The sequence below is a fragment of the Chlorocebus sabaeus genome, chromosome 14 (assembly GCF_047675955.1).
Source record: "Chlorocebus sabaeus isolate Y175 chromosome 14, mChlSab1.0.hap1, whole genome shotgun sequence".
Lineage (NCBI taxonomy): Eukaryota > Metazoa > Chordata > Mammalia > Primates > Cercopithecidae > Chlorocebus > Chlorocebus sabaeus.
In genome coordinates, this window is record NC_132917.1 from 97,002,585 (window position 1) to 97,016,258 (window position 13,674).

At 41.9% G+C, this 13,674-nt stretch overlaps 2 pseudogenes; one reads left to right on the forward strand and one right to left on the reverse strand.

Moving 5' to 3' along the window:
- The first annotated feature begins 1,266 nt into the window (after nt 1–1,266).
- LOC140713445 (histone-lysine N-methyltransferase SETMAR-like) lies at nt 1,267–3,801 on the forward strand (annotated as a pseudogene).
- A 3,714-nt stretch (nt 3,802–7,515) lies between these two features.
- Nucleotides 7,516–9,764, reverse strand: LOC140713446 (uncharacterized; annotated as a pseudogene).
- Nucleotides 9,765–13,674: the final 3,910 nt, after the last annotated feature.

Sequence of the window (13,674 nt, forward strand, 5' to 3'; positions counted from 1 at the left end):
ACAGGTCACAGTAGGACATTCAGACCCTGGGCAGGCAGCTGGCAGCCTGGAGCCCAGGAGGTGCAAACACATTTTTACTAAGGCACATCCTGCACAGCCCTAAATCCATTCAACCTTGAGTCAATAGAGCACATGCTTCTGGGAGCACAGGGTTGGGGCTAGGGTTACAGATTAACAGCATCTCAAGGCAGAAGAATTTTTCTTAGTACAGATCAAAATGGACTTTCTTATGTCTTCGTCTTTCTCCATAGACACAATAACAGTCTGATCTCTCTTTCTTCCCCACACACACACAGAGTGTCACCACTGTATGTCAGCCACCGGGGGACAGGCTTCAGCTTACACCCACCTTCCAAATTGCACCCTCTCACCTTGGCAGAAGCTGGCCAGGAATTGGGGCTAATGGATGGGTGGGGTCTGCAGACGACACCGTGTTCAGGTCCCCATGATGGCCTCACACATGGGTGGTGGCCCTGCAGTTCCAGGTGTCACACACACGCCAGCCCCTGCTCGGGCCCTGATCTTTGAGGAGGGGAAGCAGCAGAACACGGGCACTGGCCCCACAGTGCCACTCACACCCACAGATGATTCTCCACACAGGCATCAGGTCTCTGTCCTGGCCACCTACCCCCGCAGGGCCTCAGCTCTTTCCCGGGACTCACGTGGTCCTTCCTCACATGTAGCTCTGGAAGGATGCATTGTTCTGTACCCAGGGGCTCTGAGGTGACAATGGCCACGGTCATGCAGAGTGCAAGGGCACTGGCTGGGTGCCCATTGTGGGGACCCTGACTGCAGCACTCCCAGACAATCATCGGGCGTGCTGGCCCCCAGGCTTAACTAGGGCACCAACGGTAGGAGTGCACTGCTATGGACTCTGCAGGAGGAGGACAACTGTCACCGCATCTTTATGTTCTCCTGCTGGTATCACTCTGTGCTTCTCATCTCCTGGTTGTAGGATTCAGGGCAGAGTCTCTGAACACCTTGTGAGAAACAGCAGAATCCAGCAGAGAAGAAGAGAAAAGCCCAGCTGCAAAGATGAAAAAATGGAAGGTGTGACATGGGCCTCCATTCAGATTCTGTATTTAAATGAGGTCTTCCAGAGCACCTGCTCTCATTAGAAAATACTTCAAATATATATGTGTGTGTGTATGTGTGTACATTTTAATATATATACACACATATAGTATTTATTTAGTTAGTTAGTTAGTTTTTTTGAGACAGAGTCTCGCTCTGTAGCCCATGCTGGAGTGCAGTGGCATAATCTCAGCTCACTGCAACCTCTGCCTCTGGGGTCCCGGTTCAAGCAATTCTCCTGCCTCAGCCTCCTGAATAGCTGAGATTACAGGCATACACCACCATGCCCAGCTAATATGTTCTTTTTTTTTTTTTTTCTTGAGACGGAGTCTTGCTCTGTCACCCATGCTAGAGTGCAGTGGCACAATCTCGACTCACTACAATTTCCACCTCCTGGGTTCAAGCTATTCTCCTGCCTCAGCCTCCTGAGTAGCTGGGACTACAGGCGCCTACCACCACGCCCGGCTAATTTTTTGTATTTTTAGCAGGGACGCGGTTTCACCGTGTTAGCCAGGATGGTCTCGATCTCCTGACCTCGTGCGACAGAGCGAGGTCACTTGGGCAACAGAGCAAGACTAAGTCAAAAAAAAAAAAAAAAAGAAAAAGAAAAAGAAAAAAGAACAATATAAGCAAATTCACTCAAAAGAAATAAAAACAAGATGACAAGTCAATGGCACTGAACACAGAAAATCTACAGAAGAACTCAATAGAACAATAGCTGTTTCTTCATAAAGATCAACAAAATTGGTAACTATCAAGCCAGGCTAACAAAGAAAAAAAGAAATCATACAAATCACTCTAAGATGAGTACAAAAGTAATGGCAGTTTTGCATTCTTGGAATTTGCTGTTTGATACTGGAATACCCTCTTAAATAAATGTGGTTATGTTATTCATCCTTCTAATGGGCATTTCTTGCCTTTTTTTTTTTTTTTTTTTTTTTTTTGCTAATGACTTATTACTTATTTAATTTAGACTATGAAAATGATGTCAGACCAAAAGCAAATTCAAGCGACTTTCTTATTCGAGTTCAAAATGGGTTCTAAAGCAGGGAAGACAACTCACAACATCAACGCATTTGGCCCAGGAACTGCTAATTAACGTACATCGCAGTGGTTCGAGAAGTTTTGCAAAGGAGGCGAGAGCCTTGAAGATGAGGAGTGAAGTGGGCAGCCATCGAAAGTTGATAACGACCAATTGAGAACAACCACTGAATTCCATCCTCTCACACCTACACGAGAAGTTGGCGAAGAACTGAATATCGACCACTCTATGGTCATGCGGCATTTGAAGCCAATTGGAAAGTTGAAAAATCTTGATAAGTGGGTGCCTCATGAGTTGACCAAATATTTTAAAAAACATCCTTTTGAGGTGTCATCTTCTCTTATTCTATGAAACAACAATCAACCATTTCTTGATCAGATTGTGACATACCATGAAAAGTGGATTTCATACAACAGCCAACTCAGTGGCTGGACTGAGAAGAAGCTCCAAACCACTTCCCAACGTCAAACTTGCACCAGTAAAAGGTCATGGTCACTGTTTGGTGGTCAGCTGCCGGTCTTCTGATCCACTACAGTTTTTGAATCCTGGTGAAATTCTTACATCTGAGATGTATGCCAAGCTAATCAAAGAGATGCATGGAAAACTGCAGCGCCTGGAGATGGCACTGGTCAACAGGAAGGGCCCAGATCTCCACAACGCCTGACCACATGTCATACAACCAGGGCTTCAAAAGTTGAATAAACTGGGCTATGAAGTTTTGCCTCTTCTGCCATATTCATCTGACCTCTCGCCAACCAACTACCACTTCTTTAAGCATCTTGACAACTTTTTGCAGGGAAAACAAGTACACAACCAGCAGGATGCAGAAAATGCTTTTCAAGAGTTCATCCAACCTTGAAAGCACAGAATAAACAAGTTTATTTCTCATTGGCAAAAATGTATTCATTGTAATGGTTTATTTTCTTTTTCTTTTGGTTCAAGAGATTCTCCTGCCTCAGCCTCTTGAGTAGCTGGGATTACAGGCACATGCCACCACTCCCGGCTACTTTTTGTCTTTTTAGTAGAGACGGGATTTCACCATGTTGGTCAGGCTGGTCTCAAACTCCTGACCTCCTGATCCGCCTGCCTCAGACTCCCAAAGTGCTGGGATTACAGGCGTGAGCCACTGTGCCCAGTCCATTGTAATGGGTTCTATTTTGATTAATAAAGATGTGTTGCAGCCTAGTTGTACAAATTTAAAATTCATGGCCAAAACCACAATTACTTTTGCACCAACCTAATACTTTAAGAATTAAAAGAAGCCTTTATATTAGAGAGCCCATGGATGATAAAATCATAAAGAATATTACAATCTCCATAACCCACAAACTTGGTAACTTAGACCAACTGGATGAATTAAAAGACACAATCTATTAATACTAAAACACAGGAGAAATAGGTAATCTATATATATTGATATCTATTAATAAAATGGAATCAATAGCTAATAATCTTACAGAAAACTTATATATTCCATAAATCTGACATTCTGTCATGTTATTCTAACTGGTGGGATTCAGGGATTTCCATTTTGATAAGAACATAGGTGAGTCGCACACACTTCATTTTAGTGCTCATTGGTCAGACAAGCCATGTCTACTATAGGATACTGCGGAGCGATGCGTTATGGAGAATTTAGGCAAGATAATATGATTTTCAGAGTTAAAGGAAGACAACCTGATTTATGTACAGTAACTCCTCATAATATCACAGGGGATACCATATTTAAACTTTGGGGTATCCCCAGGTATAATTCTTATTTGAGCCACATGTGAATTTCAGACATGGAGGCTTCCCAACTTTGATGGCTTTCAATAAATGTGGAAGTTAACTCACAACCTATTTTGTGGAGGCATAAAATTCAATGAGTACTCATTTAACCTTTTATTTTAAATATTGTTTTTGTAAACTTGCATTTCCAATTAGTTGAAATTTTAAACCTGTTTCAGTTCTTATCCACTTTTTTTTTTCCCCTCTGAGACGGAGTCTTGCTGTGTCACCTAGGCTGGAGTGCAGTGGCATTGTCTCGACTCACTGTAACCTCCACCTCCCAGGTTCAAGCGATTCTCCTGCCTCAGCCTCCCAAGTAGCTGGGATTACAGGTGTCTGCCACCACGCCCGGCTAATTTTTGTATTTTTAGTAGAGATGGGGCTTCCCCATGTTAGTCAGGCTGGTCTTGAACCCCTGACCTTGTGATCTGCCCACCTCGGCCTCCCAAAGTGCTCGGATTACAGGCCTGAGCCACCGCACCCGGCCTCTCCACTCTTTTTAGGTGGAGGGGAGTAAGGGTTTCTTGGAATTAGGAGGAATTCCCATGTACCCAACCCATTTGGGTAAATTTCTTCCTTCAGAGTTTTTCAAATCAGCATCACCATTGTTAAAGGCCTCCCACATGGTAATAATTGTGCTACAGGGTTTTATAAACATGAAGTTTATGTTTGGCTGAATGAACCTCCTTGCTGTGGCACAAAGGGGCCATAGGTGATTTCACCAATTATGAAGCGGGTTCACTGTGCAATGGCTACCAACTTTTCTGAGTACAATGAGGCCAAATACATTCATAGATAAATTCCATGAAGTGAATTTATTACTTACAAATAGCAAACAAAAGACAACAGAAGTCTAGGATTCAATATGAACCACTACCACAAGATCAGGAAGGCTACCCAGAGCAGATGGCTGGAGTTTTGACTATAAATGCTTCACTTGCACTACAACTGAGGGACCCCAGAAAGAAGCCCACATTGAGTTTTCTCCCAGGATGTGGTTTGCTGGACACAAGCGTTAAAGGCCATTCTGTTTCGAGCAGGGACTATAACAGAGCCTGGGCTGCTCTGACCAATGTCACCTGATTATCAGGATATCGCCTTCCCAGCTTATCATACAGTTATCTTGAGAACTACCAGTAAGAAAGGGAGGAAAATGGCCCTGCACCCTTAAAACTGAAGGATCAGGATATTTGCTGTGACAGAGGCACAGAGAGTAGCGACAGAGTGTTCTTGTGAGCCATCTACTAGTTCTCTTAACCGGAGCATGGCACCAGACCGTTTTTCTATTTCCTTTCCATGGAAACTATTTCAGAATATTTTGAATATTTTGAATTTCTACATCTATAGAGTTGTGGCACATGATCACTGGCAGTGTAGACTCTCTGCATGGTTAAAGGAAAGAGTTCAGAAGCCCATCAATCCTCCAGAGAGTGTCACTCCATCTTCCTGGGGTTAGCTCCACATGCAGTAAGGCCACTATAACTAAGGCCATCAAGACTTGCAGTCTGAAGATGAGACTTTTGACATGCTGATAAGCAGCAGTTATAAGAAAACCCCACACACTGGTCAGGAATTTTTCAGTGAAAGCAGCTGAGACGCTTCTTCATATGCTTCGGTAGGGGCTAATATCAAACTATTTCTTCCCATTTTCTTTACTCAGTAGTGCCTGAACCATGAGGCACCATAGATGTACTCCTCATCAGGAGGGTGTATGGTACAGCAGCAAGGGGAGCAGCAGCACAAGAAACAAACAAGGACACTACTTCTGCTTACATAATAACTATTGTCTTGGAGTGTAAAATAATAAATAATGTTCACATGGCTGTCCTAAGCACACGGAGATGGTGACCAGACCAGATGCAGGGACTACAGAGATACAGCCTGATTCTTGCTAATTAGGACTTAAGTGTTGGCTTATGTGCTGTGCTTTTGTGCATTCATAAGCCAGGGCCTCAAAACTGCCTGCTAAGCACAGGCCAAAGGTCATGCTGGGGTGCAGTTAAACATTGATGTCTAGGAGATGACAGCATTTTAGTGTGGAAGAAGATGACAACACCTGAAGACCACAAAACACTGTGCAGACCAAAGGGAACGCCCAACGTCAGCTCACGGTTCTGACCCAGGTGACTGCTGATGTGTTATGGAACAGTCAGCCCACAGCAGGTAGGTCAAGTTGAGCAGGTGTCCTGCATGAGGGCTGATCCATTCCATTCGTGTTGCCAATTGTTTCAATAGCGTCTCATGCACCCCACTGGTGAGGAAGTAATTAGCACCCTACGTTTACTGGCACCATTAAACACATAACATCTATTACTAAACAGATAAGTCAGACATCAGTTATTAATTACATACAGGAGGATGGTGTAAGCTCCCACAGGCCCAAACAGGGATTAACTTGAACGCAGAGAGTGGTATAGCATTAAAAAAGTAAGGATATTCCTTTTTTTTTTTTTTTTTTTTGACACAGAATCTCGCTCTGTCACCCTTGCTGGAGTGCAGTGGTGTGATCTTGGCGCACTGCAAGCTCCATCTCCCGGGTAAACTGTATGTACTTAGGAATTAACACCAACTCATTATGAGCAAAAAATAAATATCTTTACATCAAGAGTAGTTTTTCATTTAATAAAAATAAGTGGGGTGTGTATAATGGACAAGGGATAATCAAAATTTGCCACATGAGGCTAGTAAGACAATCCCAAGAATTCACAATCATTATTCACTGGTCCATTAATCACAGGACAATACATACAAATGAAACTTACCTGACTGGGAGCAGTGGCTCATGCCTGTAATCCCAGCACTTTGGGAGGCCGAGGAGAGCAAATTATGAGGTCAGGAGTTCAAGACCAGCCTAGCCAACATGTTGAAACCCTGTCTCTACTAAAAATACAAAGAATTAGCTGGATGTAGTGGCGTTCACCTGTAGTCCCAGCTACTCCGAAGGCTGAGGCAGGAGAATCGCTTAAACCCAGGGGGCGGAGGTTGCAGTGAGCCGAGATCACACCACTGCACTCCAGCCTGGGCAACAGAGTAAGACTCCATCTCAAAAAGAAATAATAATGAAATAAAAAAATTAAACTTACCTACATATTAGAAAAACATCCAAATTCAACCATGAATCCAGCACATTATAAAATGAATAGACAAAAATTCTACCAACAGACTTAAGAAAATATCATTATCTATGAAATTCAAGTACTACTCCTTAAAGAACATTTACAGAACTCTCACCTCAAGGTTTCCCTGCAAAACAAGGTGAAATGCATACTCAAGACTCTTTAAGAATGGGCCACTGATAAAAACAATATACTTGTAACTTGTGTAACATTTCATAGATTTTTTTCAAGCACTGCACGATAATTAATTTGCATCAGGCTTTCCAAATTAGAAAAGCTTCACTTATAGAACTTCTTTCCAGTGGGAGTTTTCACACGGCTTTTCAAGTAAATGTTAAAACTGAAAATATTCTTGCAGTTTCTAAACTGTTAGAGTTTTAATCCTGTGTATGTTCTTGTATTTACAAGGTCCAGCCAGCTACAGTGTGCATTTTCATATGTCCTTAAGTGGGTATGAGAGAAATGAAACACTCAAACATTCTGGACATTCATAGGGCTTTTCTCAGGAATGAGCTGATGTCTTCAAATGGAACTAATACAACCGAAGGCCTTACCATAAATTTAAATTCAAAAGCCTTTTCTCCACTCTGAGGCCTCCCAAATCTTCAGGAAAATCTGAAGGCTTGACCACATTCCTACATTCTTAAGGTTTCTCTGCAGTGTGAGCTCTTTCATGTTTATGAGGGAATGGGAAAGAGTAAATGTTTTACCACATTTCTTACATTCAAGGGGCTTTATTTATTTATTTATATTTGAGATGGAGTCTCACTCTGTCGCCAGGCTGGAGTGCAGTGGCACAATCTCGGCTCCCTGCAACCTCCACCTCCTGGGTTCAAGTGATTCTCCTGCCTCAGCCTCCTGAGTAGCTGGGATTACAAGCATATGCTACCACACCCAGCTATTTTTGTATTTTTAGTAGAGACGAGGTTTCACCATGTTGACCAGGATGGTCTCGATCTCCTGACCTCGTGATTCGCATGCACAGGGCTTCCTCCCAACCTCCCGTGGCCTTTTATGTCCTTGAAAAAGAACTAAGACAACTGAAATGCGCCACCATGCCCAGCTAATTATTTTCTTTATTTTTGTTTTGAGACGGAGTCTGCCTCTGTCACCCAAGCTGGAGCAATCTCGGCTCACTGTAAGCTCCGCCTCCCGGGTTCACGCCATTCTCCTGCCTCAGCCTCCCGAGTAGCTGGCGTGAGCCACCGGGCCCGGCATTATTTTATTTTTTGTAGAGACAGGGTTTCACCACGATGCCCAGGTTGTTTCACATTGTTTTAATCCAGGCTGGTTATGAACTCCTGGGCTCAAGCAATACACACACCTTGGCCTCCCAAAGTGCTGGGATTATAGGCTGAGTCACTACACCCAACCTCTATAGCATGACTTCTTTAGTGGCACATAAGGTAACTGGAACGTGTAGGCTTTACCGCATCTCTTACATTCATAGGGTTTTTCTCCAGTATGAATTCTTTCGTGGAGGTGAAGGGAACTGAGGCGACAGAAGGCTTGGTCACGTTGTTTACATTCATAGGGTTTCTCTCCAGTATGAGTACTTCTACGGTTACAAAGGGAACTCAAACGACTAAAGGCTTTGCCATATTGCTTATATTCATAGGGTCTGTCTCCAGTATGGATGCTTCCATGGTCATGAAGGGAAGTGAAACAGCTGAAGGCTTTATCACATTTGGTACATCTCTCTCCAATGTGAGTCCTTTCATGCATCTTAAAACAAGTAAATCTGAGTGTTTTCCCACATTCCTTACATTCGTAGGGTTTCTCTCCAGTGTGAGTTCATCCATGTATTAGACAAGAACCGGAAACAGTAAATGTTTTACCACATTGTTTACATTTATAGGGTTTTTCTCCTGTGTGAGTTCTCTGATGTCTTACAACTGAATTGAGAAAATGAAAAGCTTTCCCACATATTGTACATTTATAAGCTGGATTTCCACTGTGCATTATCATGTGTCTTCTAACACCTGGAACAGAAACAAAGAGTTTCCCACACTGTTCACATTTATATTGCTTCTCTCCATATGGTTTGTATCCTGAGTGAGCTAGGATGTGCCTATTAAGGAGTGAATGATGTACAAAGACTTTTCCACAAATACTGCATTCACATTGTTTTAATCCAGTAGAAATGTTCTCATTCAGATCAAGATTTGGAATGTGGCTGACAACTTGTCCATACTGACTACCTTCTTTGCTTTCACGCAGTCTGTGTACCATATGATTTCCGTAAAAAAAATGACAAGCACATTATTATTGGTTGGTTTAATAACTTTCTACTCATTCATAGGTCTTCGACTTACACTGCTACCAATACTAGGGAAAATGCATTTTTGTTTTGTTTTGTTTTTGTTTTTGTGCCATGACTGAATTATTTGAAAGTAAATGGGCTACTACTGAAAACACAGCTACCACCTGCATGGCTATGACCAAAACAGTAACATTCAAATACACAATTTTGTAGTACTATTTTCAAGTAAACTGTTTTCCAAACACTGACTGCTACACTGATGTACGTTACATTTTGGGTGAAATTTTTCTAAAAGGAAATGAATTTCAAGTGACTCTTATTTGCTTTGATTGCTTGTTTTTAAATTCATGACACGCTAAGATTCCTTCAGAGGACTTTATTTCCTCTTCTCAGTGCAAATTATCTTGTATCTTTCCCAAGTTTTTTGAAGTGATCTTCAATATTCTGGTCTTTCGGTTTTTTCCTAAAATGCAGATGCACAAAATTATCATGAATTATTTCAAACTATAGAAACATTACTAGATTTCATGTTCATTGTACAGAGTGCCCATGCCTGATTTATTCACCAAATCATTCCCTTGCCCCATTCCAAATCACAAATAGCACTGATGATAGGGAAATACTTCTGTAATTAAGTGAAATGTGTTGTCATTCTCACCTACAGAAGCCAGGTTCCTGTAGGTTTCCTGCATCACTTCTCTGTAGAGATTCTTCTGAGAAGAATCTAGCAAAGCCCATTCCTGCTGGGTAAAGTTCACAGCCATATCCTCAAAAGCCACGGAGTCCTAGAACATTCCACACATGTGGATAGAAGGATGAGTGAGACTGAGAGCACTGGGAATGTATACTCAATTCATAAGCTGTTTACATGATTCTAAAATTTCCAAGCATTTATTCTATGACTTGATTGTCACAACTCTTACTCTGTTCACACATACTCCCTCCCACACAGCAGTACTAATGCTAGAATTGAACTATTCAAAAAGGCAACAGCAAAGTAGAAATACCCATCTCATTAGAGAATCCAGGGAGTAAGATTACGATATGCTGCTAGGAGTTACCTTTTAACTTCACTTTGTACATTTCTAGTATCTGTCATACTAAAGTCCTACCTGATGTGCATAAGTGAGTTAATATTATCAGTCCTGAGGCTACTTATTCTTAAAAATGCCTGCTCACAAAGTTCAATCTTTGTTTGTATTAGGAACTTACATTTTGAAAGGGATTCCACCAACCCAAGTAATAAGAATGATTCACTGCATCTAAATGGCTTATGCAGTATATTTTACAAAACTTCTTCTGCTGAAAGTCTATTATTTTGTGTCACTGCAGTGGTGCTTAGGGAACCAGACACAAAAACACAGTCTGAACACTAAGTGTTCAATGAATTTTCCTGGTAGACAATATTTTACGTGTGCTGTCACTTGTTAACTGTGGAAGTGAACCCATTCCACGTGATTATACCAAGAGAGAATAGGCTTATTAAATTTAATTGAGTAGTAAATAAAACCAATAATTGATATTTAACAATACTAATACAACAATTTTTCAAATTTCTATTGCACAATATCAAGGCAGAAAGGAATAAGAGGAAATAGGACACATGCTTTTTAAAATGACATTAATGTCACCACTTCCAGATGCTATTCCTATGAAAGCACATAAATTCCCAAATCAGGTGGTTTTAGGCAAGAAAAGCTACTCTTTCATATGTAGTAAAAATGACCAATGTCTAATCATTTTTAGTCATCTAAAAAAAGAGGGATGGCTTGTCTAACATACTTCTAAGATTTTCAAACAAAAATATTCAGGACAGCACAGTGTTAGCAGAGAGATGAGCAAGCAGACCAAAGGAAAAAAAAAAGTCTTAATGACCCAGCATCTATATGGAAAGTTGAGGAATGAGTAGAGTAGGCACTATAGAATAGAAAAAGAAATTACATGCACTTTAAAATATGAGGCAAACCAGGCTGGCATCTACTTGGGAAATGCATTGCATTCTTCTCTATTCCATGAACAATAATCATCTTATATATCCAAATACAAAAGATAAAACCAGAATACTTTCAGAAGTCACAGGAAGATTTTTTTTTAACGAAGGATTAGGCAGAATTTTTTTTATGTAAGAAAAAAGCGATAAAGGAACAGACAAACTCAAACATATTAAAATTTAGGGAATAAAAAGAAAATAGAGTGGGCCAGGCATCATGGCTCACGCCTGTAATCCCAGCACCTTGGGAGGCTGAGGCAGGGGATCACCTGAGGTCAGGAGGTTGAGACCAGCCTGGCCAACATGGCAAAAATCCCATCTTTTTGTTGTTTGTTTGTTTATTTGTTTTTGAGACGGAGTCTCGCATTGTCCCTTGGGCTGGGGTGCAGTGGCAAGATCTTGGCTCACTGCAACCTCCACCTCCCAGGTTCAAGCAATTCTCTTGCCTCAGTCTCCCGAGTAGCTGGGATTACAGGTGCCTGCCACCATGCTCAGGTAATTTTTTCGTATTTTTAGTAGAGACAGGGTTTCACCATGTTGGCCAGGCTGCTCTGGAACTCCTGACCTCGTGATCCGACCACCTTAGCCTCCCAAAGGGCTGAGATTACAGGCATAAGCCACCGTGCCAGGCCTAAAACCCTGTGTTTACTAAAAATATGAAAATTAGCTGGGTGTGGTGGTGGGTGCCTATAATCCCAGTTATTCGGGAGGCTGACACAGGAGAATCACTTAAATTCGGGAGGCAGAGGTTGCAGTAAGCAGAGATGGTGCCACTGCACTCCAGCTGGGCTACAGAGCAAGACAGCATCTCCAAAAAACAAAAAACAACACTCAGACACCCAGATAAGAGGATACACATGTGTCCGCTGTCATAAATTCTTCACCAAGCTACAAGAGGGGAACTGACATTTTGGTGAATCTTTATAAATCATCAATTTATCTATCACACTTTGATTTCACCAGTAGCATTTACAAAGCTAAGTCCTACAATTCCATTTGAAATTACCCTTAAAAAGAACAGAACTTTAAAACTTACTACACTCACTCTGGGGAAGAAATAAATACGAATTTTTAGCAAACGAAATACATCATTTTACCTTGCCTCTTTGGAAATAGTATTTTTATCTTTCAAGCTGTACTGACAAAATGTATCTCACAGTCAGTGAAAACCTGAAACTCAAATAAGCGGACAAGCCTTTCCAAGGTAACAAACTCAGGGAGAGGCAATGCTGACTCCAACACAGGCCTTTCTAAGTGTCACGGCAGGCCATTCTATCCCTCGGGACACCCATCCTGTTCAGTAAAGTACTGTTACCACCTAGAAGGCACTGGCACTGCTCTTTGTCCTCCTGTGTGCCTTAAGTGCATTTTAATATTCAGGTTCTTGCACATCCTCTCTGGGGTGGGTTTTCCTTGTCCTTTGGGACGGTTTTTCTCTCTTCACAAGTCTGAGACAATCTAGAGAGCAGAAACCATTTCTGCCTTTTCCTCTCAATATCACCATCCCATTGGCAAACCATCCATGTGTCTCCGAGGAATAAAAACTCGGGCTGGAGGAACAATTTTAATGACCTAGCTTTAATCACATTACGTTGTATTGTCCATTAATGTTAATGTCCTAAAATTTTAATGATCCTAAGGGGTCACCATTTTAGATGAAACTATACCAGGAGATTCCTCTAAGGCCAAGAGCATCCAGCTGCTCCCCTGAGAGACTCTACCCCCTACCTCAGGCTGTCCTTGGCGATGAGATGACCCCGGGGCTGATACTCACTAGACCCTCCAATAGACATGGCCACTGTGGGTATCCTGGGTCATCCCCAGACAGTTCTAAAATGCCAGGACTAGGAAAAGACAGGAGAGTGGCTGAGGACACAACACCCTGTAAAGTTTTCCCGGGGGGACCTCAACCTAAAGACATTTTGGTAATATGTACACTTAGGAAAGATGAAAAGAAGAGAGGCACAAAGATTTTTTTTACAGTAGAGTGTCAGATGATTTATTCTCCGCTTTCCTCTCATGTAAAATGTTTGGAAACAGAAAAATATTTTGGCCAAGGTGCCTCACGCCTGTAATCCCGGCGCTTTAGGCCGAGGAGGGTGATCAATTAAGGTCAGGAGTTCGAAACCAACCTAGCCAACATGGCGAAACCCTGTCTCTACTAAACATACAAAAATTAGCTGGACGTGGTGGTGGCGCCTGTAAGCCCAGCTACTTGGGAGGCTGAGGCAGGAGAATCACTTGAACCCGGGAGTCAGAGGTTGCAGTGAGCTGAGACCACATCATTGCACTCCAGCCTGGCGACAGCGTGAGACTCTGTCTCAAAAAAAAAGAAAAAATATATATACATACACATATATATGTGTGTATATATGTGTATATATATGTGTGTGTATATATATGTATGGTTTTCTTCCTC